At 42.1% G+C, this 24,896-nt stretch overlaps 1 protein-coding gene across 16 annotated transcripts in view; it reads right to left on the bottom strand.

The window, feature by feature from the left end:
- CELF2 (CUGBP Elav-like family member 2) overlaps positions 1-24,896 on the bottom strand; it is a 567,685-nt gene that overhangs the window by 205,206 nt on the left and 337,583 nt on the right. Inside the window, exon 1 of one of the 16 annotated variants that reach the window (XM_080580948.1) lies at positions 1,898-15,562. The exons of the other annotated variants lie outside the window; for them this stretch is intronic. The gene's annotated coding sequence lies outside the window, so the exon portion shown is untranslated. Of the gene's footprint in view, positions 1-1,897; positions 15,563-24,896 lie in introns of those variants that run through there. 16 annotated transcript variants of the gene reach the window in all.

Here is a 24,896-nt window from a genome sequence, read left to right as displayed (position 1 = left end):
CCTGACCACCTGCTATAACTGCTGCCCACCTCCAAAAATTAAGTCCCCTACCCAAGGGGGAAGGGTGAACAGAACACCCCAGAGAGGAGCAGATACTTGGAAACGTGTGTATATCAATTTTAAATGTATCAGCATTGAAGCTTTATTCCCCCGTAACGGTATTCTTTTTTTTCTCTCAATAAGTAGACCTAGACTAGTTATAATTCTTTGATTACAGTGTTAAGATTCCAATTACATTAACAATATTTTTCTCGTTTTTACACAGATGGCACATTTCACCTAGCCTGTAAGAAGATTTTGAGAGTAATGAAGTTCAACATTATGCCTTTTGCTTTCACTCCTCCCACTAGACAGCCATTTCAAGAACTCGCATTCCCCCCTTCCCCCTAAAAAAACCCTTACTAATTTTCAGCATGAATACATCCAATTTATATGCATTACTGTCTTGTGCTCCTCTGTGCTTTCGATGCTTTCCTATGTCCCTGCACAGTGGTCATGTTCCTGTTGGGCATGGCAGAACCTAATCAAGACAAACTCTTTTTAGCCTCATCATGTGGGACAGTCCCTCTCGTCTGTTCTCATAGCAGGAACCCGAGCACAGAAATACAGATTATTAAAAAAGTTTAACATTACCTTATCCCCCAGTTAAGATGAAAACTGTAGACATGACAATTTCATGCTAATTTCAAACATTTGGGTTTGCTAGGGTAGTTTTTGAGTAGTAACAAAGCGAGATGTAATAATACAACAATCATGATAATATGTTAATAGTTTTAATTGAAGTAATTTCTGTAGACAATAAGAATTATACCCTAATGTGTTAATTAATCTTATTAGGAAATGTTGTGAAAATGAGTATGTAAAATGATATCAGAGGATAGCAGGAAAGGCATGTTTTACAGAGATGGTGTTCCTCAGGGTAAGATTTGTAGACGTTAGCTCGCAAGGCTTCGGCAAGGTAAACAGCTGTTTTGATTTTAGTTATAATGAACATTAACTCTACTTCCCCATTTCTGCTTAATTAAACCTCTGACTCTTCAACCAATCAAGTGCAAACAGCAAAGGTAACGGACACTAATTGGGCCCTGTGCAATTTCAGCCTCATCTTACATCGAGTGGTCTGCCTCAACCACCAAAACTCCTGCAAAAATAAGGGACAAAAATCAACTCTCCTCTGCCAGCCTACCCAATGATTTCTTTACTAATCAAAGGCAAACCACATGTATGTAGCAGAAAGAACTGGATCGTACAAAAGCACTGCAGGATGTGCACAGTGAAAATTTAAATTAAAAGCCTTTTTACTCTTGTCCATGTAGTCACTTCCTTATTTTTTTGTTATACCATTTAAAGCAAAAAGCATCCAAAACAAAGAAACCAACTCACAAAAGATTCTCAGCAATCCTCCTGAAGGACGGACAGACAGCATGTTCCTCTGCTTTTTGATTAATTTTACCTACCCCGAGAGAGGATCAGAATGGTGGCAGTATGAAGTTAAAAACCAAACAAAAGCACATTGAAGAGAAGGAAAGAAAACGGCCCGTAACGGCCATGTGTTTTTTAAAGGCAAGTGTAAAAAAACACAGGAGACAATAGAGAAAACCTCAAAAAACTATAGTGTTATGCTCTAACCGGCTTTGTAAGAGCACACGGTCTCCTGTACAAAATGTCCCCTCTTCCTTCCTACAGCACGCACCCAGCAGCCCTGAAGTGCCTTCATCTGAGAGGAACTGAGGGCTCGGTGTGACAGAGCGCAGGCTTCTCCCAGCTCACTTACAGAGGGGAAAAAAAAAAACAAAGAGGAACTTCTGCCCCTGAGGACAGCAGATAATTTCACATTATTCTGTTAATGGATCTTTAAGACAATCCGATGGATAGGATAAGAAAATTATTGAAATACCTCGCAGTCCTTCGGTCTGGAAGAGACAGCTGCACCCTCTCTTGAACCGTCTTACTTTATGAGCATGCTCGTGAAGGTTTCTGTCAGACCTACAACCTTTATCTGAGCTTCCTTTGTGGCTTAGTAATACAAAAAGCGTCGCCTAATCGTTACGCGTAAACCATTCGTTTGTTGGCGAACTTTTTTTCTGCAGCGAGCTCACCCTTTTGTAAATCTAATAGGCAAAAACTGGGGAAAAAAAATCCTGTTGTTCACTACAGACAGACAATAACCCTTAATACAAATACAGACGTGAACTTGTGGCACTGTAACAGTCGGTTGGGATTGACATGCACAAGGAGGTTCAGCTACGAAAGCACCATTTTGTAGCTCTCCGAAAGGAAGTGGTAAATGCTGTGCTCGATCTCCCTTCTTCATGGGAGGCTGCCTACCTAAGCCCTGAACTGAGAGCAGACCTTAAATATAAATCACTTAATTGCTCATTTTATTTGATACCCGAGTACTTCATGCTAATAAAGTTAAGCATTAAAGGATTACAATGTGACAAATTATACGCCCATCTCATAAAAGAAATATTACCGAAACAGAGTCGGATCTGAAAGGCTCTCGATAACGTAGAGCGTAAGTCTAATTTTAGCTGATTCCTCAATCACTGGAGAGCTTGCAGTGTACACAGCCAGCCCAGCTCAATCAACTGACTTTTATCTCTATGACTGCAGGTCACATTATCTCATGAATGAACTGTTATGTAGGTCAGTCAAGAGTCATCTTCTAATTGAATGCACGTTTCAGCCTTGGCATTTATGCTCTAGATATCAAGACTGTAGACAACTGGCGAAGGCAGAAGAAAATATTGAAGAAAGGAGCTGTGGTAATTAGCCTTTGTTTCAGACAACAAGCATGGAAACAGATGTTAGCAGAAGCTCGTAGACAGTTGTTTTCGTTTCAACTGGATTTAGTACAGGTGGAAAGTGTGGGAGCAACAGCTCGCTGGGGAGAGGCTTTGCTGGGTCGCAGATCAGATTTTAGCCACAAATCAAGTGCTGTCCTGCTAACGTACCTCGGCGTGGCCGGGAGGTATATTGGTCCCTGCTGAGGCATGTGCCAAATACGTATCTGCTTACTTGCAGTAACTGATACCACCAGCTCCTTTCATGCAGGCCACTGCCCAGCCATCGGGAAGGAATATTTTTGGTTGCTCCCAAGTCAAGGTGGATTTGAGACAATGGAAGTGAAAGTTCCCACTCAGCGTCAGTTTCCTCAGTAATACTTGTACTTACACATTTTAAAGAGAGAAGTCTTTGGGGAGACTTCCCTATATGATTCATGAACTGTTTATTCAACTTCGCAATCAGGAGACTGATGTAAAATACATTCGAGTTACATCTCCAGCAACATTTGGGTAAAATGAGGAGTATCAGACTGGAGATGCTCCAGGAAACTAAAGCAAGAGATTTACCACGTTACAGAAACACTTTTGATCAGAGACTTCATTTCATTTCCTGTTCAATCCAAGTTATTCTAATTTAGATGTAAAGGCAAAATTGCAACTGATTAAAATTGGGTCGGCAGCCGTTCCCGTATGAGGAAACGTGGGGCTCACAATCAGATAAAAGCCAAGCTGTCTAAAAGCGGTACTGCCTGTACGTCACACCCGTGACCCACACAGCTATTTACTAGTTGCTTTTCTGTTTTCAATTCTCAGAAACAATTCACGAAGGATTTTCTCTTCCCTTTGTGCTCCCTCGACTTTAAAAATCGTTTGCAGGACGCGAAGGGTTACAACTAGGGAAGTGAAAGCAAAATGCCCAAGGCGAAGTTTTCCTGTAGCCTGTGTACTGGTTGCATTTTCAGCTCCCGTGTCCTGACAGCTGCTGTCTTCAAGTGTGCTGCGACATGCCTCTTGCTGTTCTAGCAGTCTTTTTGTTCAGCTCCAAGCTTGCTTTTTAAGGCTTTAAAACGTTGGTGCATGGGGGGTGAAGAAAGGGAGGTGAGACGCAGAAACTGTTATATGGGAGATAGCTTTTTGCCATCTTATGCCCCACCAACTTCAAAACAAAGAGTTTTTTAAAAGTACCGAAGTAACTAAAAAAATAAAAAGCACCAGAAAACCCTACCTAACACCCTTCCCGTCTCCAATAAAGCCTTTGCTCCAGTGTTGTTCTCATCTCCCAGCAACAACCGCTTCGCACTCACGTAGCGTGATTCTTAGGAGGATGTGAAAGCAGTTACAAACATCTGTTAATTAAGTCTCGATTTGCATGTGAGATGGGTAATATACTAATTTTACAAATGGGTATGTTGAACCACACAACACTGGATAAAGCTGGCCAGCACAAGTACTTGAATACGAGCTAGAATGAGGGACACTCCGCTTCCTTGGTCTGGCTACTGCTCTTCTGAACAAAATAAAGGCTGCATAAGTGTGCCCGAGGTGCCGACGCCTTTTACTTTGCAAAAGACAAAGTCAGAATAATTTTCCAGAACATAAACACAGATATTCATCCAAAAACACATAAACTGGTTATTGATGAATAAATTGCATCAGGTTCAACTTGCAAGAAAGGGAAATAATGTATTTTTAATGGCTGAACCAAGGGAAGGTCATTATACAGTGTTTTAATTCTAGTACATTAGTTTTGCATTTATACATTAGCAGTTAATGTGATAATGTCAAACTCACCACTAGTTGTGACATCATAAAAATAAACGCTGTTTTAGTATTCTTTTGGAAAAACAAAAAAACAAAACAAAACAAAAAAAACAACAGAGCTGTTAATAAGCTCTCTTACTCCAGCCATTGGGAGAATGTTTGTCTTGCTGTATCAATTTTGCATGCAAGATCAAAACTATAACGGCAAGTCAACAGATGTGAAGAATGTAAATCTTTGGGAAAGTGCTCAATAAACAAAGGCAGAGAGATGTTTGCTGTTGTTGTTGTGTTGTTGTTGTTTTGTTTTTATTCTTTTCCAAATGGAACCTTTCTAACGCTCCCTGACCTGTAAATGCCACTTTAAATGAAATGCAGAAAATAAATTAATAGCAGAAGTAAAAACAAATCTAAAGTAAGCTTGAGGAAACAGCCTCTTCAGCAGAGATGTTATTTTTTGATTCTTCAAAAGACACAAGCAATGATCTGGCAATCAGCACTGTTATAGTAAGCCGATGCTGCTCAGAGCTAATTTTGGGCCGTGCAGGAACAGAATTCAGTGTGCTGGATCTCGTATGTGGACACTGTGTGTATCCTCTAAAGGCAAAGTATTCTCCTAGGATTAGCACTTACAGAAATGGAGTATTTCTCTGAAGATCACACCTAGAACTTCCTTTATAAGGCTTCTAAATCGAGACGGTTGCTTATCATGCTATTAAACTTGGTTGTGTGTGTAGTTGTGTTGGTTTTTTTTTTCCCCTTCTCTTCCTTTCTCTCTGTGGAATTAACATTTAGCAAAATGAAAGTTTCCTGAAGGTAATTACCTGGCTGCAATTCAAGGCATTCATAAAAATTACAGTTCCCTTTGGCAAGGGATTGCGCTGAGGGGAAGGAGCCACCGTCACAGGAGGGCGGATTTGAGATGCTCAGCCACCCAAGGACACGGCCCTGGCGGGGCTTTGCTGCAGCCCTTCCTCATTCTTTTTTTCCTCTTTCTCCTCTTTCAGTGCTCTCCTCTTGTTTCCTATGAGTGTATTTGCATTTGACCCATTTTCTTTGCCCTCACGGGGCCGCAGGGGTCTGGCATAGGCCCTGTGTTTCGTGGTAGTTACATGCTGCCTCTTGGATTGATTTTTTTTCCCCCCCAGAGCTATGGCGTATCGTCTGCTGTGCAGATGATACCATGCTCGGTGCAGCTCGGCTGTTTACAAGTGCTGCGGTGCAGCTGGGGCTCAACACCTCTGCAGGCACGTGGCGGCAGAGGTCGAGCAATTTTGCTGAACCCTATCCTAGCGAAGAGGAGAAACCAAGCTAAAGGCTCTGCTTCCACCAGTAATCACGGTAGGACTTAGTTCCACCCTTGAAATTTTGTCTTCCCTGCAACTTTCATCTCTTCTCGGGCATGGACCATTGCACCGTTGCATCCATCCGGCTGAGCTTTGCTGTATTTAGACTAAGCCATTCAGAGTATTTTTACCACTGTGCTCAGGGCAGTCTGGAGCGATCCAAGCCAAGATTCCCAAACGTTCCTACAGCACAACCAGCCGTGACAAAGGTCGCATTGAAAACTGGGCTGACAAAAGAGTGGATCACACCTTATTTTCCTCGTCTTCAGATGGCTCCATCTGTGGACTTAGAATGGATCAGGTTTGAAGGGACCTTAAAGATCATCTAGTTAAACTAAGTTAGACTTCCCTACCATTGATTTTTGCTTCACTATATTGCTTTTCCCCAAATCCTTTTCTGTAACCCTCTAAGCTGTTCAAGGAAACCACATCAGTTTTTATTAAAGTTTACTTTCACATGATTTGCCTGCCCCATTTCCTTTCTCCATACCATTATAAAACCTACCTTCAGTAGACTAACTGCTTAGAGCTGTTTCATCTTTTCAAAAACCTCCCCAATCTCTTCTGAAACTTTATTAACTTTCTCTTTTCTGCCAGCTCCCCCTCCCCTTCCTCAGAGGAAGGTGCTCCGAGACTTACAGATGATAAAATAAAGTTGCACCTGTGGTTGGAGGGCTGAGTCCCTAGTCAGCATATCTGCACAGGTAAATGGAATATTTCAAGGATTTCTTCCTTTTCAACTGATATATGATGTCACTATTCCTTCTTTAGGCATTGAATCCATGTCCCTGTCGCACGGAAAGAGATTACACTAAGATTTCTGTCGGGGAAAAAAAAAAAAAAGCAGCTGCCATCTTCACACTGCCCACTAAGCTATTAAATAAGCATTCAAATGGACAATATATAATAAGAGACCTTCTTTTTGGACAATTTATGCAATTATGAATATGTAAGTTATGTTCTCATATTCTGGGTTGACCTCTGCTTACTGCAGTGTTGACAAGGACACTCACACTCTAACTGCAAGTCATGATTTTGTTACAGCCAAAAAACCCACTAAAAACAAAATCAAAACTGAAAGAACACAACCAGGCTGAATGCAAAGAATCCTCGGGTTTTACTTAAACAGAAAAATAGAAACAGAAAGTGTTCAGTCCATGTGGCAACAGCAACTAAAATAATTAAAACTTGAAATAAATATCCTAAAGGTTTATGAATCTCAAGACAAATAAATATGTATCTGGTTGGGGTTTTAGGTTCTGCTATTTCACAAAAATCCTATTTTTTTCCAGTAAATATAAAGACTCTTACATGCACAATATTATTTTTAATGACCTGAACTTAGCAGCACCTTCCAGTTTTGCACCTTACTTTACTCTATCACCGCTGAATGTTTTAATTCACTGGAAAATGTGAAAATTTTCCTTGCATAACTCACTGTAAACTTAATCCAACACAAAGATTAGTGATAATAGCTGTTTTACGCTAAAATTTAAGAGAAGGAAAGTGTTCTAGTGGGAGTTACTAAAAATTGCATATTTTGCCCAGATTACTTTGCCTAGCTGTTAAATAATCAGCTTCAAGGAAATGTAGAATTGCCCCCGAGATGCCCCCAAAGGAAAGCCTGAGATGCTGTCGGCAGGGTCCCAGAGCACTTGCGTAATGATCAAGAAATGGATAGACTACATACAGCCCTGACTCTCACTACTGGCTTTCTCCAATGTTGAGATAACCAAGATAGCTCATATTACATAAAGAAAAACAGAAAACAAGAGTCTAACAGGAAGGAGGATAAAACAAAATTATCCACATTTATCCCATCCAAAGCCAGCTTGCCCATATTTAGCCCTGGCTCCTTTTACTCTGAGTTTTGCATCTTAGTTACTTCGAATTGGGGAAAAGGCAGCTGGAAAAGAGATAAGAAAGGCATGAGAATGAAAGGTCTTACGACAACCTAGTTTGGCTTTGTACAAGGATCACGTTACATCGGAGAAATCAAGTGTAATGGCATGCGGTAGGGGCAGGTAAAGGCAGGAGCAGCGCGGAGCACAGCTGTGATTTAATGCTTTCCTCTGCACGCTGGCAGTGGGGTTTCGTTATCAGCCTCGATTTGCTGATGATCAGAAACCTAAGCCAAACAGCAAAAATTTCCATCAATGAATATTTATAGGGCAAAAGGTTAACAAATCTGGAAAAGTGGGACTGAGCTCACAGCAGAACACAGCTGGGAAAAGAAATCTGGAAAAGCTGAGAAGGCTGAATTTTGATTCAGACCCAGTTCTGGAAACACGCAAAAATCTCTTGGACTTAAAATTCAGAGTGGAAACTGGAGGTAGCATGAGGACTGCAAGACAATACTTTTTGGGGGGGGTAAAAATGAGATTACTGAATATCACATCAAGGACAGCAGTGGAGCAACACAGCAGAATCAAATTTTTAAGAAGGTCCGAGCCTGAGAGGAGGTCAAGCACTGGTCACTTGCTGCCTCACAACTTTGGTGAAGTCACCTGAGATGCTGAGCCTGCTGGAGCACTCGCTGAGAGCTTGCTGGACCTGCACTTCTCTGGTTGGACACCACCACTTCAGATTTAAAAAGCTACAATACTTTCAAAAGTATGAAAATTGAAAAAATATTGTAGACTTTTAACACGGCATTCAGCCTAAGACATTTTGTGAAGCGCAGAGATATTAACTGAATTTGTACATAATGATACTGCTAATTCTTCCCCATGACTGACAAATCACATACAGAACACAAAGATCAACTACAATAAAAGGAAAAGATTAACAAAAGGAAAAACTGATTAAAATGTTTTATCTGAGATTGGAAATCTATTGGAAATTAGTAGAGTGGTTTAAAAAAAATCTTACTTCAAGATTTTAAAGGTAGAACTTGAATAAAGAGCCCTGAAGTCTATAAAATCGTCCAGTTTTCAGGCCAAGACATTTGAATATTAATTAAAAAGGCAAAACTACATTTCTTCTTCAAGGTGTTTATGCATGTGAACTGAATACACACCTGACAGGACATACCACCATCACTTTTTTCCCCTCATCTCTCCTACCTGCTACTTTTAAGATGTACGATCACATAGTAAAATAAGTAAATGGAAACACATATTTGTAAAAAGAGTTTTAAATGATGAGACTTAAACAGGAAGATTTACGCTCATACTGGACTTTGAAGCTAAAAACTCAAAAACATGAAAGTAACTGAAAATTCAATTTGATTGTATTTTTAATACCGCACTGATAAGCCTGGTGGCTTTTCATTGTCCTGTAATTCCTGGTATACAATGACTGGTACTCCATGCTGCCTGAATACTGAGAGGTGAACACGAGTTCCAATTCGAGTTGTTAAACTTCTCAATTTTCAAACACTTGGGCATGTTGCCTAAATGCTATTATATTAAAGCAAGACTTAGGTTCTCATGGGAATTAAAATGATAGAATTGTAACCGTAAATAGCTGTATGATCAGGAGAAAAGTTGCATTGTAAACAAAAATAGAAGATTTCTGGGAGGGATGGGGAAGGACAAGCTGTTCACAAGTTTTCAGGTTCCCAAGATTTGGATGCAAAAATTTGCCATTTTGCAGAGTTTCTGCAAAAAAGAAGACCTCCTGCCTGTAGTAATCTAACCCAATCTTCTCTTGCCATTTTTGCCAAGCTCTGCAGACCTTACAGCTTAAAATCAGAACACGCACGCAGTTGCAAACACCTGTGACATGGTGCAGTTGATGTCCATGCTGTAACGGAGTTTCCTATGCAAAGGCATGCAGCAGCACGAGACTCTCCTGACTCCACACCATGATAGCACTCACCTTTTTGCTCCTGAAACCTTAGGTTTATGGGGAAGAGCAGTTCCCAATTTACAGTACCTAGTAGGCCTAACCTGTAAGCTGATAAGACATGTTTGGAGCAAGGTTTTACCCAGGAAAATACTAATAGGTTGAAAACTAAAACTTTCTGGAGGCATGCACCAGGTCTTGCCTTCATCTGTCAGCAAGCTGGGAAGGTCTTGTGAGAGAGGACGGAGCAGGTGTTTTCTAGTTCTTGGTATTTTCCTGTTCTTTCAATGGGATTTTGAAAAAGAGAATGCCTTTGGCTAGCTGCAAGAAAGTCTCTGGCTTGCTCTTTAGGAAAGAGGAGGTTTGCCATTCACTGAGGTCAAGGCACGAGCAAGGCTGCCTCTCCCTGTACCTTCCTTACCGTAAGCATACAAAAGTGTGGGAAACCACATCCTGGGAAGAAATGCTGGAAAGGATTGAAGAGAACTGTCACCTCTCATTGCATGGCACCGCCAATTTGAAAGAGACTCAAAAAGCAGGAAAAAAAGAAAACCAAAGCGCAGAAACAGAGGGAAATGGGAAGAACGGTGAATGTCTTTATTTTAAAACTCAAAGGTGAGGGCTTTAATATTTAAAGCATCACTCATCTTACCAACTTGTGTCCCCTCCAGTTAATGGAGAGCCAGGCAAGTCGAACTGCCCGCAGAGGGACAGCCGGCAAGTCCCCTGGACTGTCCCCTGCCTCCAGGGCCAGACCCTGCTGCCTCTTTACCAAATTTTTTCCCCATAGCCTGCACCCTAACTGAGAAGCGAGGTGAAACAGCAACGGAAAAGCTGTGGGGGGTTGCTCAGAAGGTGGCATTCGGCCTGACACACCAAGCCTCTCGAAGGGGAAAACACCCACGATAAAATCCAGTGAGTTCCACGTGCTTCAGCGTGTCCTGCTCCCCTGCACTCTGCCGTCTTTGGCTGCCCTTCATTCGAGCTGTAGCCCTGAGTTAAAAGGTGCCTTTGAATAAGAAGACTAGCTCACATCAGCAGTTAATTTTGCCTCATCTTAACAAACAAACAACTAAAAAACCCTACCTAAAACGTATGGAGATGAAGGTTTTTCTGACTTGCATACCTTCCACAAATACTAATCTCACGCTGACTCCAACCCATCTGCTCCGAGTAGGGAGTTTTGTGCAAACCCAGCCTAATGTGCAGCAACACATCGAGAACAGGAGCGGAGCTTTTCCCCAGGTCTGGTCCTTTCGAAGAGGCTTTTCTCCCAAAACTAAATCAACATGCACACCCTCGGATGGACACAACCTCTTGACTCAGCTTGAATGCTACTGCAGAAAACTTGGCTGCCTGCAAAAAAGACCTTATGTATGGTGGCTGATAAATAACCACGCGTTGAACATGGTCCAACAGCACAGCCAGGGACCCTGAGCAGGAGATGCAGCAGGAAAAGCAGGAAAAAAAAAAAGTAGCAAGTTTTATATTGAAGGTAGAATTTAGGATGTCTGTTTCAGTGAAGTCGCATTATATTTACGCGTTAGGTTTAACACATGATGTCAGGAAAGGTGTATTTCAAGAACTGCATGTAAAAATGAACAATGTGATTTAGTTTAATTGAAAGAGACAGGCAGGCGAATGCAAAGGGACACGACTAACAAGCAAATAAAACATTCCTTGGTGCGGCAACGAAGAATATAAAGCAAAAAGCACCACCCCAAGCTGGCCTGCTGCATGCCTATCTCAGCAGACCCAGACAACAGCATCAGTCCTCGCTGGCAGCCCTTGGGACGTCCCTTTCCCCCCGTCTGTACCTAAAGAAAGCGGAGTAGGCACATGCAAGGTATGGCACCCACCTCCTCGTTGTGCTCGATACCCCTGCCTTTCAGCCTTCTGCAACCTCCCACTCCTTGACCATAGGAAAAAAGGAGTACGACACTCTGCGTATTTTTTTTTTTCCCGATAACAAAGTTTAGCACTTCTGAGAAACAGCCAGAATAATGTTGTTTCAGAAAGTGCAAGTAACGAGCAGTATCTTCCAGCCGGCCCGTAATAAGTTACACCCAGAATCCTATTTAGCAGTTTACATAATTCACAGTTTCTCTGGTTACATACTTTGTAAAATATGACATCCAGCTGGGAAAGTTGGTCAACTTTATTATCGTATGGCCGTGGCTTGCTTTATATCATTTAAATATCAACTAAAAACATATTTAAAAAAAAAACACTATAAGGCAGATATCTTCATATTTTCATGTCACACTCACATGCACTCATACAAAATACTCACTGTCATCCAAAAAGGAAAATAACTGTGCCTGAATGTAAACTGACTAATCAGTGTCAGGAATCAAGTAGAATTTTAAAACCTTGGAAAGAAAAGAACAATGACCAGATATGCTTAAATTAAAGCTATTTTGATGGTGCAGTTTTTCAGATAAGTGAAATTTAACCAGAATATGCTGTCAAATAACAGCTCTATATCCCGAGCAGTCAACATGATAGCAGTTTAAAAATACGACATATAGATATAGAGCCTTTCCTGGTATATATGCACTTAGCAAATATTAGAAAAATCAATCAGAATCAAAATGCAAACTCTCTGAAATGACTGGATGCCTCGTGCTATTCATTTCCAATCCTAATTGTTTGATTTCATTCATCAGGATTTATATATGCACCAGCACACTACTGAGGCAGCTGAAATTAAATACATCCCATTTTTTCTTCCCCCAGAAAAGGAACGTACTTTAACAGTCATTCTATTGCAATGAGAGATATTAACAAACAATTCTGCTCCTAACTCCAGGTTATAATGTAAGTGGATCAATTGATCACTTGCAAAAGGCAACAAAAAGAAAGTTTTGCTTGCTGCTGAGGGCAAACCACATCTATAAAATCCTGACCAGGCTGCCCATTATTTTCAGGGGACATCCATTCAGTGTCTAAATGCTACCCGAACAAGTTGCCAACTGTTAGCTCAGATTTGTGGTCTGCGAGAAGTAAAAAAGTACCATTTCACCAGGCGCTAGGAAAGGCCAAGTAATGAACCTCCTTCTGTGCCGCACCAAAACTATGCTACAAAGGATTTTACCACCCACATAATAAGACATGCACAGAGCAAGAAACCAGAGGAAAATGTATGTATCACAAGAGTTACCTGGTCGTTATACACTGTTTTTCATGCCTAGCCCTCACAGCAGGTTACAAGTGTAAGCAGAATGATCTATAACTGGAATAAGGTTAACCAGGGCAACAGGGAAAAGTCAGTGGCTTATTCCACTGGAAGAAAGAGCCTATAACATGCATTGCATTAATAAACAGTAGTATTTCCTTTGGAAAGGGTAAATTTGATATCCATGGTGGGGGGGGAGTGGAGGGGGAGGTTTAATTAATTAGTGGGGTCTACCATCCTTCATTTCATGTGTGCACAATCCTAAGGTTTATATTTAAAGTTACATGCATGTGTCGTATATACACATAAGCCAGCAGTTTAGAGGGTAAAAATCAAAAATATATTGGGGAAAAAAAAGTGTGTTCCATAACTCGAGCACTAAAATCACTACAAAAAGAGTAACAGCTCTGAAATATTTACGAGTCAACATTAATATCATTAGACTTCGAACGGTATCACCTTCTCAGCACCAGCTTCTTGCGCTGATCATCTGCAGAGCGAGCACTCGCACCAGGTTGTTTGCAGGAGCTTCTTCCCAACCACATCAGCTCAAAACGAAACCCTTGAATTCTTTCAAAGCCATAAAATGCCCTTACAGAGATCTGCTCTGCACCTTCCCGAGTCCACTCCTGGATTTCTCAGAAACTTTGTAAATAATTTAGCATTCCCATGGGGAGAATAGGAACGCTCTTTAAGAACAAGAAGATATTAAACACTAACAAGGAGATAAGAGGCTTCTGAACATGGAAGTTATATTATTTGCAGAGATGTCTCCCGGTTTTCACATGCTCTGTTCTCCATATGTGACCACAAAGGGTAGAACTGCAGTAAACATTTAAACTGCATTGCATTATTGTGCATAATAAGAGCTTGACATTTTTATTTTCTCCAAGGAGAAGCACTGCCTATATGCTCTCTAGTGGATGAACAGGGTTTTTACAAGGTCCCTCCTTCTCCCTCCTTTAAATGTGATCAAATATGAATTGAAAGACTTTTATTCTGCCAGAATCCCAGTCCAAGGTTTTGTGTTTCTGTGGCAACAATGACACACTCACAACTGAAGCAGGGCAGAGAGCAGCTTCTCCTCAATCCCTCTACTGCTTCAGGTGCTATCTGTGCCAGGGAAGTGGGAACAATGCACAGCTCCCGACCTGGACCTTGGCAAGGACTAAGGGTAAATGGATTAGTGGGAAATTCTTTTAATCCATGTTTTGAAGAGTACCTTCCTGTCACTGGTCTCCATAGACGAAGTCTTTCTGAGGCAATCCCACCATCTCATGAGCTACTGTACCCTTTCAGACATCAATATCCTCTCCTCGCCTATCGAAATCCCAGGCTCCCGCGGGACGAAGGCACCCAGCAGCGTTCCACCCCCGGCTCCCTGCCTCGCACCACGCTTCTTTTCCCGGCCGCCCAGCAGTCCCAGCTGGAAGGGAAGAGGCTGTTCGCAGATTGTTTCCTAAAAAGACTTTGTTTTCCACACCGAAAGCATGCTGGGGAGGGATGCGAGGATAGGGCGACTCACAGATTTGACACAGCTACAAGCCACTGGGGCTCCAGAACAAACTCCGCACCCGTTTGCAGACAGACCTTTACTTTCGCAGAAAGAAAAGGAGCCAGGACTCGGGACCCTCAGATTTACAGGCCAATGCTAAGCACTTCTGCAAAATCCTTGTCTTTGCTTTCAACATTTTTGGGTAAATCAAGACCTATAGGCTGTCAGGGTGATGATCTTTCATCAACACTAACTTAAAACGATCCGCCCTGAGAGATTGTCAGATTTTTCCCGTTTTGGCAGAGGAATCGTGAGCTAGCTGTGACGCAGTGCTGTCCCCTCCCAGACAGCAGGTGCACAGGCTGAAAGAGCCCATTGTCCTTTAGATTAGGTGTATGCAGCACTTCTTAAAAATTTATCAATCACTTAGCTTTCCAAGGGCTAAATTCCCAGTATAGCAGCAGGAATTACAGCCACTCTAGCCGAAGAGGAGAAGAGTTTGTTAGAGTTGGCAAAAGACAGAGAACCATATTATAAATTACTCTGGGAAAAGGCTGCTAATGCCCTCTCTGTGCAGGCTCGGTAGATACTGCTCTCCCCATAGTCCACTTTTGTGGAAATTAAAGAAGTTCAGTCATTTGAACAGAAGATATAGGCTTCTGCTCATCTGAAAGCATTTTTTCCCACCTAGAGGGCATAATCACCAATTACATCTAGATAATATAAATTTAATTATTTTTATTGGCTAATACGGTCTCTATCAGCAAGGAAAGAAAACACACTTTCAGAACTATTATCAGAAATTAGCATGCTCGCAACAAACAGCTCATCCCTGTGAGATAAAGCACTCCATGGGACGGTGCCTTCGAGCCAGCTGACGGAGGGCTCCTGCAGGAGGCTTTGACCATCAGTACAAAACCAAAACTGAAACAACAAAGAAAACCCTGATGTCCCTTTGTTCCTTCTCAACCCACCTTCTCTTTTCTCCTTCTCTTTCCTTCTCGACTCTGATTTCTGAATTTTTAAAAGTCTTTCAAATACATATACTTCTATATGCTGTGCATTTTGTATGCAGAAAACCATGCATCTCCTCCTTTTAAGCTTTTGAAATCCGACATCTTCATGGATCACCTTATGCAGGAACTTCAATTTTGCTTTCCTTTGAAATCTTTCATTAAAACAGAACATTTTAGAACTGCCTCTCTTTTCTGGTTTCTACTCACGGCACTGGAAAAGTGAGCAGCATCACATCACCTCGTCCCATCTCAGACGCCTGAAGTCCTGATGCCCCAGACTGTGCAAGTCTCACCGCAGGCTCCCTCTGATATCAAGGACCAGAAATGGGCACGTCAGGGACGTTGGTTTGGTTTGCAAGGAGCTGGACAGCCCTTGTGGGTGTCCCCTTCTCCCCCCCCAACCCCGAGGGGAACAGAAGCACCCAAGGGTGCAACCCCAGATTCCTGAGTCGGCTGCTACTGTAGGGAGATGGTGTTTTGGCTGGAAAGGCGCACTAACAGGGCGCTTAGCTCTGCTAATTATCACCACGATATCAACCACATTAGCAAACAGGTGACAATATTGGTATTTAGCATCACTCACTGCCCTGCTGGCACCTCGTACGTGGGCAGGTCAGCCCGCAGTCTCTGCCCTCCTGCCTTTTTTGTTCGCACGACCTGTGGCAGCCAGGAGGAAAGTCTGCATGTACACCCATGCTGGAGATGCACCTCCAAAACCAGCACGGACAGCCCCGCATCCATTAAGTGTCAGTACCACCCGCTTTGTTTTCCATCCTCTTGCAAACACAGCCATCCATCAGGCTTGTCTTTTCTTTTCCCTGCAGGAAAACCTCTACCCTCTAAGGCAGAGGCAGAAACACGGATGCTGCAGTGTGACTTCCCTCAGGCTCCAACTTTTTCCCCTCTCTTTACCTTTCCCCAGCTCTGCCCAGAAGAGGTGAGCATCCAAAGCTGCAGCTTTCCCCCCAAAAAAAGACTGCTGGGGGAGCTGGGGCAGTTACATAAGGGCTGCAGCAGCCCAGGAAAGTTGACATCAGAGAGAGATGAGGCAAGAGCAGCAGTAGGAAAGCTCATCATGAAGCACGGATGCCTGTTGCAGAGGACCTGCTCCATAACCCTGTGCAGGGAAATGTCCAGATGATGCTGAAGGGTAGCTCACATTTCTCGTTTCTCTACAGGCAAGTGGCTGCTGGCCCTGTGCAAGGTGATGGGGCTCCCTTTCGACCCCTTGCCTTACCCAGAAAGCAGCCGCTGATCATCCATCAGCTCTGGGAAGCAGAGGGGGGAGGATGAGTGATGGGGGAGGCTGACAGCCCCTCTGAGACATGTCCTTGGCTCCTCTGCACATGGGTGAAATGAAGGAGATGAAGGGAAGCAGGCTGCACCTTGCTGTAGGAGCTGTGTTGCTCCTTAAGCATCCCTGAAGGCATCATTATATCTGTTGTCATTAGGGCTCTCCCTGCTCCGGGAAGGGAAAAGGTGGCTAACGACTACCATAGGAGGACATCCAAATAAGTGCTGTACCTCAGCACTGCACTCCAAGCTGTAGCTCGATCATTTGAAAACATGCAGACTGTCAATCCCCTATCACTTATCATTTTAATTGACTGCCATTTCACAAAACTCTCCCAACTTAGGAGTTTGCATTCTCTTTCCATTCTGCAAACCCATCACAAATCCTCTTGAGCTCTCTCCACTTTTCATATTCCTTCTCATTTTTTTTTTACTTTTATTTTTGACTTTGCATTTATTTTTCCAGAACCTCTCTGAAGATGAGCTGGAATTTGCTAGGCAGAAGCATGGCATGCATATTTGTATAGTACTGCCCACTTTCACAAGGGTCTACTTGTGAACAGCAATAAGAAAGAATGGCCATGGGGATTTTCTACTTTTTTTTTTTTTTGTCTTTAATTTGGGAGCTCTTCTTTTTTAATCACGACATAGCTATCACAAACCCTGACAGGAGATTTATTTCCTCATCTGCATTACTGTCTCTGACCCTGCCCTTTCTTGCACCCTCAAACACATCCAGAACACCCGTTCTTGTCTTCTTGGCACATTCTTTGTGCTTAATCACTTCCAAGAAGTTCCTTTTCTATCACTCCCTCCCCTTCCACTCACTTGTTTTAGTATTTCTTTTCCAGTCACTCCCTCCCTTTCCACTCACTTGCTTTAGTATTTCTTTTCCAGGACTCTGGGATTCCTCAAACCGTTCCTTTTGGAGGGCAGCACCTCCTTGACTGATCTAAAATCCTTCCTGCAAACACACCTGCTGAACGGCTCCCATGAATTGTGCATCTCCTCCTGTGCCTCTGCGTGCCTGTTCTCCGATTCACCTACCCGGGAGCGCAGCCATCCCAGGCTTCAGCTGGGAACAAAGGAGAGAGAGGGAGGGAGGAACACCTCCAGAGGATCGTTCTGAGCACCTAAGATTTAATGTAATAGAACTATTAATAATACATAAGAAAAGAATTATCCAGAGCTTTTTAGTCAGAAAAAATCTCCAGCCCAGGTCCCATCTGAATTGAAGAGAGATTTTTTTTTCTGGTCGCTGGGACATGAATTAGCACCAAGTACATAACCTACATTTCCAGTTGAACGTGCAGTGTTGCATACAGCCCTTGCCTGATGTTTTAGTTCCTTATCCCAACTATAATCATCTTAAGCTTGCACTGAGATGCACTTGTCATTTACTGCCCATCACATCAACTGACGACACTTTTTTTTATCCTGTTGCATTGTTCCCAGTCATTAACTCTGCCTCCAGTTTCGGTATTTATAGCCCTGAGAGCTGGATGGATGGCTTCTTTTCAGCACAGGCACCCAAACTGCACTTGCTGGTGTCTCTCCCTCTCCTCTTTTTAAGCACCATAGGCATAGGGCTGAATTCTCCAAGTGGTGAGAGACAAAGTATTCAATGTGCCAGCTGGACCATGTCCTCAGCTGTGGAAGCAGTACTTGTATCATTAAATCGGGCATACAGTGAAATGCTTTGTTGAATCGATGCCTACCTGCCCAAAGCCGTAAGGCCCTGAGTCCCGTCTTTAAAAACTGATCTTAGCCCCACTCTTATTCACTTCGGTGCAACCTGAAAGTTTCCGCTGAACGCTAACTTATCTTTGCTCTCTCAAATGGTGTCTAATTCAAGCTTCTAATCTGTGCCTTTTTATCTTATTCGTTGCTCCCTGAATGTGGAATTCACTATCTATTTTCAAAAGGGAAATAAGTACTACCACTGTTTCCTAGACAACAGAAGAGCAAAATTAACTCTTCCCCCACCCCTCCCAAAACAGAGGCGGTGATATTGAATTTTGCTATCGGAATCATATTAAGGAAGAGCTACAGCTTAAAAAATGTATGGCAAAAAAAATGTGCCACGCTGCTATGTCATGAGAACATACCTTGCCTTTCACTCCATGTCCTTTCCAAAACAAAATACAATTAGCCTCAGCTACGGAATCTACAGACTCGTCTTTACTTACGATAATTAGAGCAGAGAAGAGAAATTCAAAAAATCTCACTCATTTAGCGTGGGTAAAAATCCCCGCTTTTTCAGCCGGGCACACAAACAGAATTCTGCAGCTCCTCAGCTTTGCGTGACATTTCAGTAGGCACTGGGATGACATTACAAATAACAGAGTTTGCAGAAAAACAAAGTGCAAATTAATCTGAATCTACTGTGCTAGTTTTTGGCATATTACAGGACTCCTGGCATACTTACAATACGCTCAAGGATATTCATCCAGCGGACTGGCTGAACCTTTTCACCTTTTGCTCCTAATCTAGAGTCCAGGGATGCCTCATGCTGGGAAACCAGTACCTCCTTTTATATTGTTTCCTTGTAAAATTGGTGGACTGCTCAGTTTTGAGGCGACACAAAAGGGGAGAAAGCATTCTTAGACGCCAATAAAACCAAACTATTTCAGCTTGTTTTATATTTCTGTTCTTTACGATTAGTTTTATGGAACCCTGAGGATCTGGGGGTCTTTTTGTGGTTGTGTTTAGTAGCCTTTTGCCTAGGTTGTGCCCGTGCAATTTGAGTGCACCGTCTTATAGCCCCAAACCAGAGTAATTCACGAGATACTTCACAAAATGAATAGAATTGATTTCAGGGCATCATATATATTAACAACAGATGTGAAGAAGAGGTTTTTCTAAAACTCCAAGCACCACGCTAGTCCTCTGCAGGTCTGTATCATGGAACTGCACAGTCTGCAAGCCTACCATATAACCATAGCACGGTTTGTATAGCTCCTGGAAGATTTTAGAGTGAAGTGTCTACAGGATAACAACACAGAGCATCTTGCAAACAACACGAGAACACTCTAAATAGTCACCAAGTAAGTTCTCAAGTATACAGTTGCAGAGCACCGTATTATCTCCTGGCTTTCCCAGGAGTTGGTACCACATCATGTCCAGTATGAAGAAGAGAGATGACAAATAACTTGATCTGGATTTCTCCTCCCTCCCCCTCCACCAGTGTACACTGCAGCAATCCATCATGCCTCGAAGCCTTTTTCCCTTCACCAAAAAGGGAAATTGCCCTTGTTGAGTTGCATTGGTAAAGGAGGAGGGGAAAAAACAAGCATACATTGTAAAGACGGGGAGAAACAAAGGATTCTTGATGGTTTCCTACTCACAGAGTTCTAAAGACGTGCTTGGACACAGCACAGTCACCCACACTAAACTATCACGCTGCTTGTACCTATACACTCACACGCACGCCTTCCAGCTCTCCAAGCTGCCCCAAATGTCAGACACATCCAGGGAGAGCCGCAGATAAGAATTGTAGACTTAAGAGTACAAGTCACAAAATGCATTATTTGGCTGTCAAACCAGGACTTGCTAAATTAATGAAGCATTTTAATTCCCAGATCAACAGAAGCAAAGTTAATTTTGTGAAAGTGTGCTAGATTCCAAACCTATTACTATTAAGACTAACTTAAACCTCATCTACATTCTTCAGGGAACAGGAGGGGAGAATAAACAGAGGTGAAATTAAGCACAAATGTGAAGTGGTATTTTTTTTTTTGACTGCAGTAATTTTGATGGAAGAAACTTAGAGGCCTGTTAGCACTAATTCCTAATAGACCGGTCCATTTTCCAGCAGCCTAGCAGATACCATTTTCTTTATGCACACTTTTTTATTTTTTTCGTTCTGCCCTTCAACAACCAGCAAATACTTTTGTTTTTGCAGGGGTTAAGCCTATATTTCCCAAATGATTATTTGCACTGTAGGAGCTGCTTAGATCTTTCATGGATCAGGGTCCCCAGAATTAGGTTTTGTATAAACACAGTACAAGGAAATGGTCTTTTCTCTAAAGACCTTGCACAGTCTAAGGTCTAAAATGAGTCTGAAATGAGAAGCAAATTTATTCAGTAAAAGGAGTTCAGGACAGAGCCAAGCTCTTGACTGTAAGCAGTTGGTCTGTGGACCATCTTCTATGACTGTGCTTGTGCACTGCAAAGCAGCCTTTGAACTGTGTAGCATGTTAATAACTAGTAAGATAACTCTACTAATCACCAGAGAAGTGCAGAACTCGATCTACAGGCTGCCTCTAAAGGAAGAGTAGTTGCTTTAAGTTAGCAAAGATGTGTACAGATCAGTTGGATGCCCTACGACAGTTGATATTTTGGGGCGGGAGTGGATGGGAACAACAGGGGATGAGGTTTACAAACTAAAAAGAATTAACGTGGGCTCTACAGGCCGGAAAGCATTTAATTTAGAAAATCAGATTTATCTCGCACTGTCCTTGTGAGTCTTAAGTTCAGGGGTTTCAAAAAGGGAGAGAAGGAAGGACCAGCTCGTTTCATCATGGCACAGGAAATCAACAAACAAGTTGTCAGGTGGGGAATTTTGTTGATATAAAACCACCAGGGTTCAAGTTCCTCACTCAAATCAGGTCATTGTACACAGAGGCCCACTTAGTAGCTTGCCAGTTCATCCCGATCAGTCTCCGTTTTACCCGTTTCCACTGCTGAATGAAGGACTATTCCTTGATAGAAATCTGCTGTACTTCTATTAAACCAACCGAGATAACAAAGACTTGACATTTTGCAAAGAAAAGGATTTTCACCTGAAGTTCCCCAAACCACATAAAGCTAAATCTCCATCCTCGCTTTCAGCTTTTGATTAAGAGTTTCTGAGACAGGCTTATATTCGGGATGCCGCTTTAGCTTTCTCTGATCCTATTGCTTTCAGCTCGTTGGCTTGGATGGAGTTGCTGAAAGCAACTCTAGGGCTCAGCCTGGACAAAGGGGTCATACGGGACCAGCCAAATAACAAGGCATTCTTCACCTAACTTGACTCACATCGAGACGGACTACACAAAGACAAACCTGATGGAAAAATCTGGTCTTGTTTTTCTGCGATGGAAGCATCTCCTACCAGGCCCTTCAAAGGGAAAGGTTTAGTCCTTAGTAAATAAATACCTGACAAGATCGAGATTGGGGATTTTATAGAGTTTGATCCAGTGATTTCCCAAGGGAAAAGAGAACAGGAAATGAAAGTCTTCCAGGTGGCAACCACAGAAGAGTTCTCTTATACTCCGTTAGACAAAGCTGGTTATAGGCACAGGAATGCAGTGCCCTAGGTTCTCTCTATAGACGCCAGAGAAAAAGCTCTTCAGGTGATACAGAGCATCAACATTCGGTTCCAACAGGACACCTCAGAACTGGAGCTTCTCATTCTCCACAGCTCATAGAGGAAGCCAAGGCAAATAATCTTTTTCTTAAATACCTCCAAAGACTCCAGGCTGGGTTGAAAAGATTGTTATGCATTAAGATGGGAACAGAGATTCAACTTTACTTTGTCTCAAGATCAAATTTTCTTACTTTACCAAGACATTGACACACTTCATAAAAACGTTACGAGCTCCTCAGAGAAAAAGCACTAAGTTAAAACTAAACTGTCATTACTTCTATAGAAAATGAACACGAGGCTTTACAATGTATTTCTGTGCTTGCAAAAATGGGTAGGGAGACTAAAATAATTGGCCTGATTTTCAGTGTCTAACTTTAGACACCCAAAATTGAAAATGTAGGTCATGTGACAATCTCTACTATTTAAATCTCATATCCTGGATTACTGAAACACAAAGCCACCCTTTATTGTTCCTCTATTTGGGATGTTGAAATGAAAACTGTTCAGGGTAAGAAGCAGATCTCTCTATTAACATGTTCTCAAAACTGCATCATCGGATTCATCAGCGGTAGGAACTGAAGCAACTTTAAGCTCGGCGCATTTTGTTTTCGAGAATTAAACATTAAGAAAGGCCTCTGCACTCCTGGAAATGCAGAGCCTTTGCCAAGTTTATCAATACACAGAGGCAAAATTGCTGTCAACCTGACCTGGACAATCGCAAAGGGTTCATTATTCATGCTCATTCAATTTCTGGCCGTTTTGCTGAGACAAGGATGTTACTCAGTGCCAATTGAGATGGTGGTTTTGACATGGACACTTTCCCACTACAAACTGGACCACATCCACTAGCTTATTTCATGCACTGAACAGCTGTTGCAAGGGGAAAAAAACACTGACCCAAGCCAGTGTCCCAGAGGTAAAACAGCCTGTAAAGCGGAATGCTATTTAGATGTAATGTTTATAAAATTATGTTTCAATTTAAATGTTGGTTTGGGAATAGAGAAATACAAAGTCTCTGTTCAATCCTTTGCTTTCTAGCTTTGAAAATAGCAAAACTAATACTACTTTGGCCAAAAATAACCCACAACAACTAAACTTTACAAAGTAACTGCCTTCTCATGCAGTTTGGTATACAACCTTTTAAGCAAGGAGAGACTTTTCTGAATGTGTAACTACAGCACAAGGGAAAGGGGATAAGGTTGTTAAGAGCATCCTTACTACGGTGAGTTTGAGCGGTACTCTTGAAACTGCTTTTACATTGAACTGTAACTTTTTAGTAGGGTATGCCATTGCTACTTGAACACATTCCCAACTATTTTTCATTGATTACATAATAAAGATATGTGACAGAATCTTGCAAACTTTTGCATTCTTTACTTTCCACTGTTATTCAAGTCAAGCGTCTTTATCGCTAAAGCTGTAGAATAAGCCTTATTTACTTTGGTTCATCTGTTTGCTCCCTAGGGAGAAAACTACAAATGCAATTAGAAATTAAAAAAAAAAAAAACAAAAAACTATTTTGCTTGCACTTTCTATGCATATTTAGACAACTTCTCAAGAATATAGCAGCCGGAAAACGGAAGAACGCACATTTCCTTCGAATTATTTATGTGATCCTACTCCTTGAACATAAACACTTTCTTCTTTACCTGTTTTTATTTATACAGTAGACCACCTGTTAAATTGCACCAGCATCACAATACTTTCTTTCCAGGCGTCCAGGAACATCAGAGACACAAGAATACAACAATTCACAGCTTGCCTATTTACCTGGATTTCAGAAAACTAAGTACACACGATGGCAGTGGAAAACACCCTCAACGAGTACTGTCATGCTTGCAAATGCCTACCCCGTTGTGCACAACCTTCTTACTGCTCTGGTTTTTGTACGCTTCGCTGGTCACTCAGACACAACTGCCATAGTAGCATCTGCTTTAAAATTATAGCTGAAGTTTCTCCCTTTTTGTGGGCTTTTAGGGATAAAGTACACCTGCGCAGCTGAGCTGCAGGAGTATTTTTTTGGAAAGCATGTTAAGAAACTAGGACTTGCTGAAAGTAACTGGGACTTAGAAGCCCTGAAGTGCTGTTCGAAAATGGGGTTGGGTCTCCTAGTTGGTTTCTGACCTCTGGGAAGCACAGCCTTTATCTATCTATGGTCACACATGGCTGTTAATTTCTGTACCACTTTGCAAGGGAAAGCCATGCAAGAATGCTTTAATTATCCATGCAGCATGTCGCATGCTTATATTAACAATGCCTTTACATCTGCAGCACAAAAATGGGAGGTGCACAGAGGTTCAGAAAAACTGTAGGTATTTATGTCACAGTATCAACCTAACAACATCGTGATTTTGGAAAATACAAATCACCACCTCCTCAAAAAAACACTCTGTTTCCTTTCTGGTGGCACCTGAACCTCATCTGAAAGGCTGCTGCCCCTTCTAAACTCGAAGACCCATGTATGACACAGTTTTAAATGGAAAGAGAAAAAACAACAACAACAACACAACACAAACCCAAACCCAACCCTAAAAGACATTCCCTCCTGCAGCCTCTGCCAGCTTGTTTATCTGCCTGTGCTTGGCAGAAAGTATCTGAAAAAATATGTGGCAAATAGCTATTGTGATCACGAACCAAAGCAAAATGAGTCCATCTGAGAGAGTGCAGGCTCAGAGGAGAGGGAACCAGCCATCTCCTGGCCTCCACCAATACCACTGAGTCTAGAGGCACAATTCAGGTGTGCTTCCAGTTCAGTTTTTCCTTTCCAACCTTCTTTTTTTTGGCTGTTCCTTAGCCTGTATGCTTGTTAGGACAGGAATTCATAGGTCTTTACAGTACCCTTCGACAAGGTACAGAGGAAAAGGAGCCCACAGGCATGGTTT

Source organism: Anser brachyrhynchus (genome assembly GCF_964034855.1).
Source record: "Anser brachyrhynchus genome assembly, chromosome: 1".
NCBI lineage: Eukaryota > Metazoa > Chordata > Aves > Anseriformes > Anatidae > Anser > Anser brachyrhynchus.
Note: the sequence above shows the minus strand (reverse complement) of the source record. Positions and strands in the feature narration are given on the sequence as shown.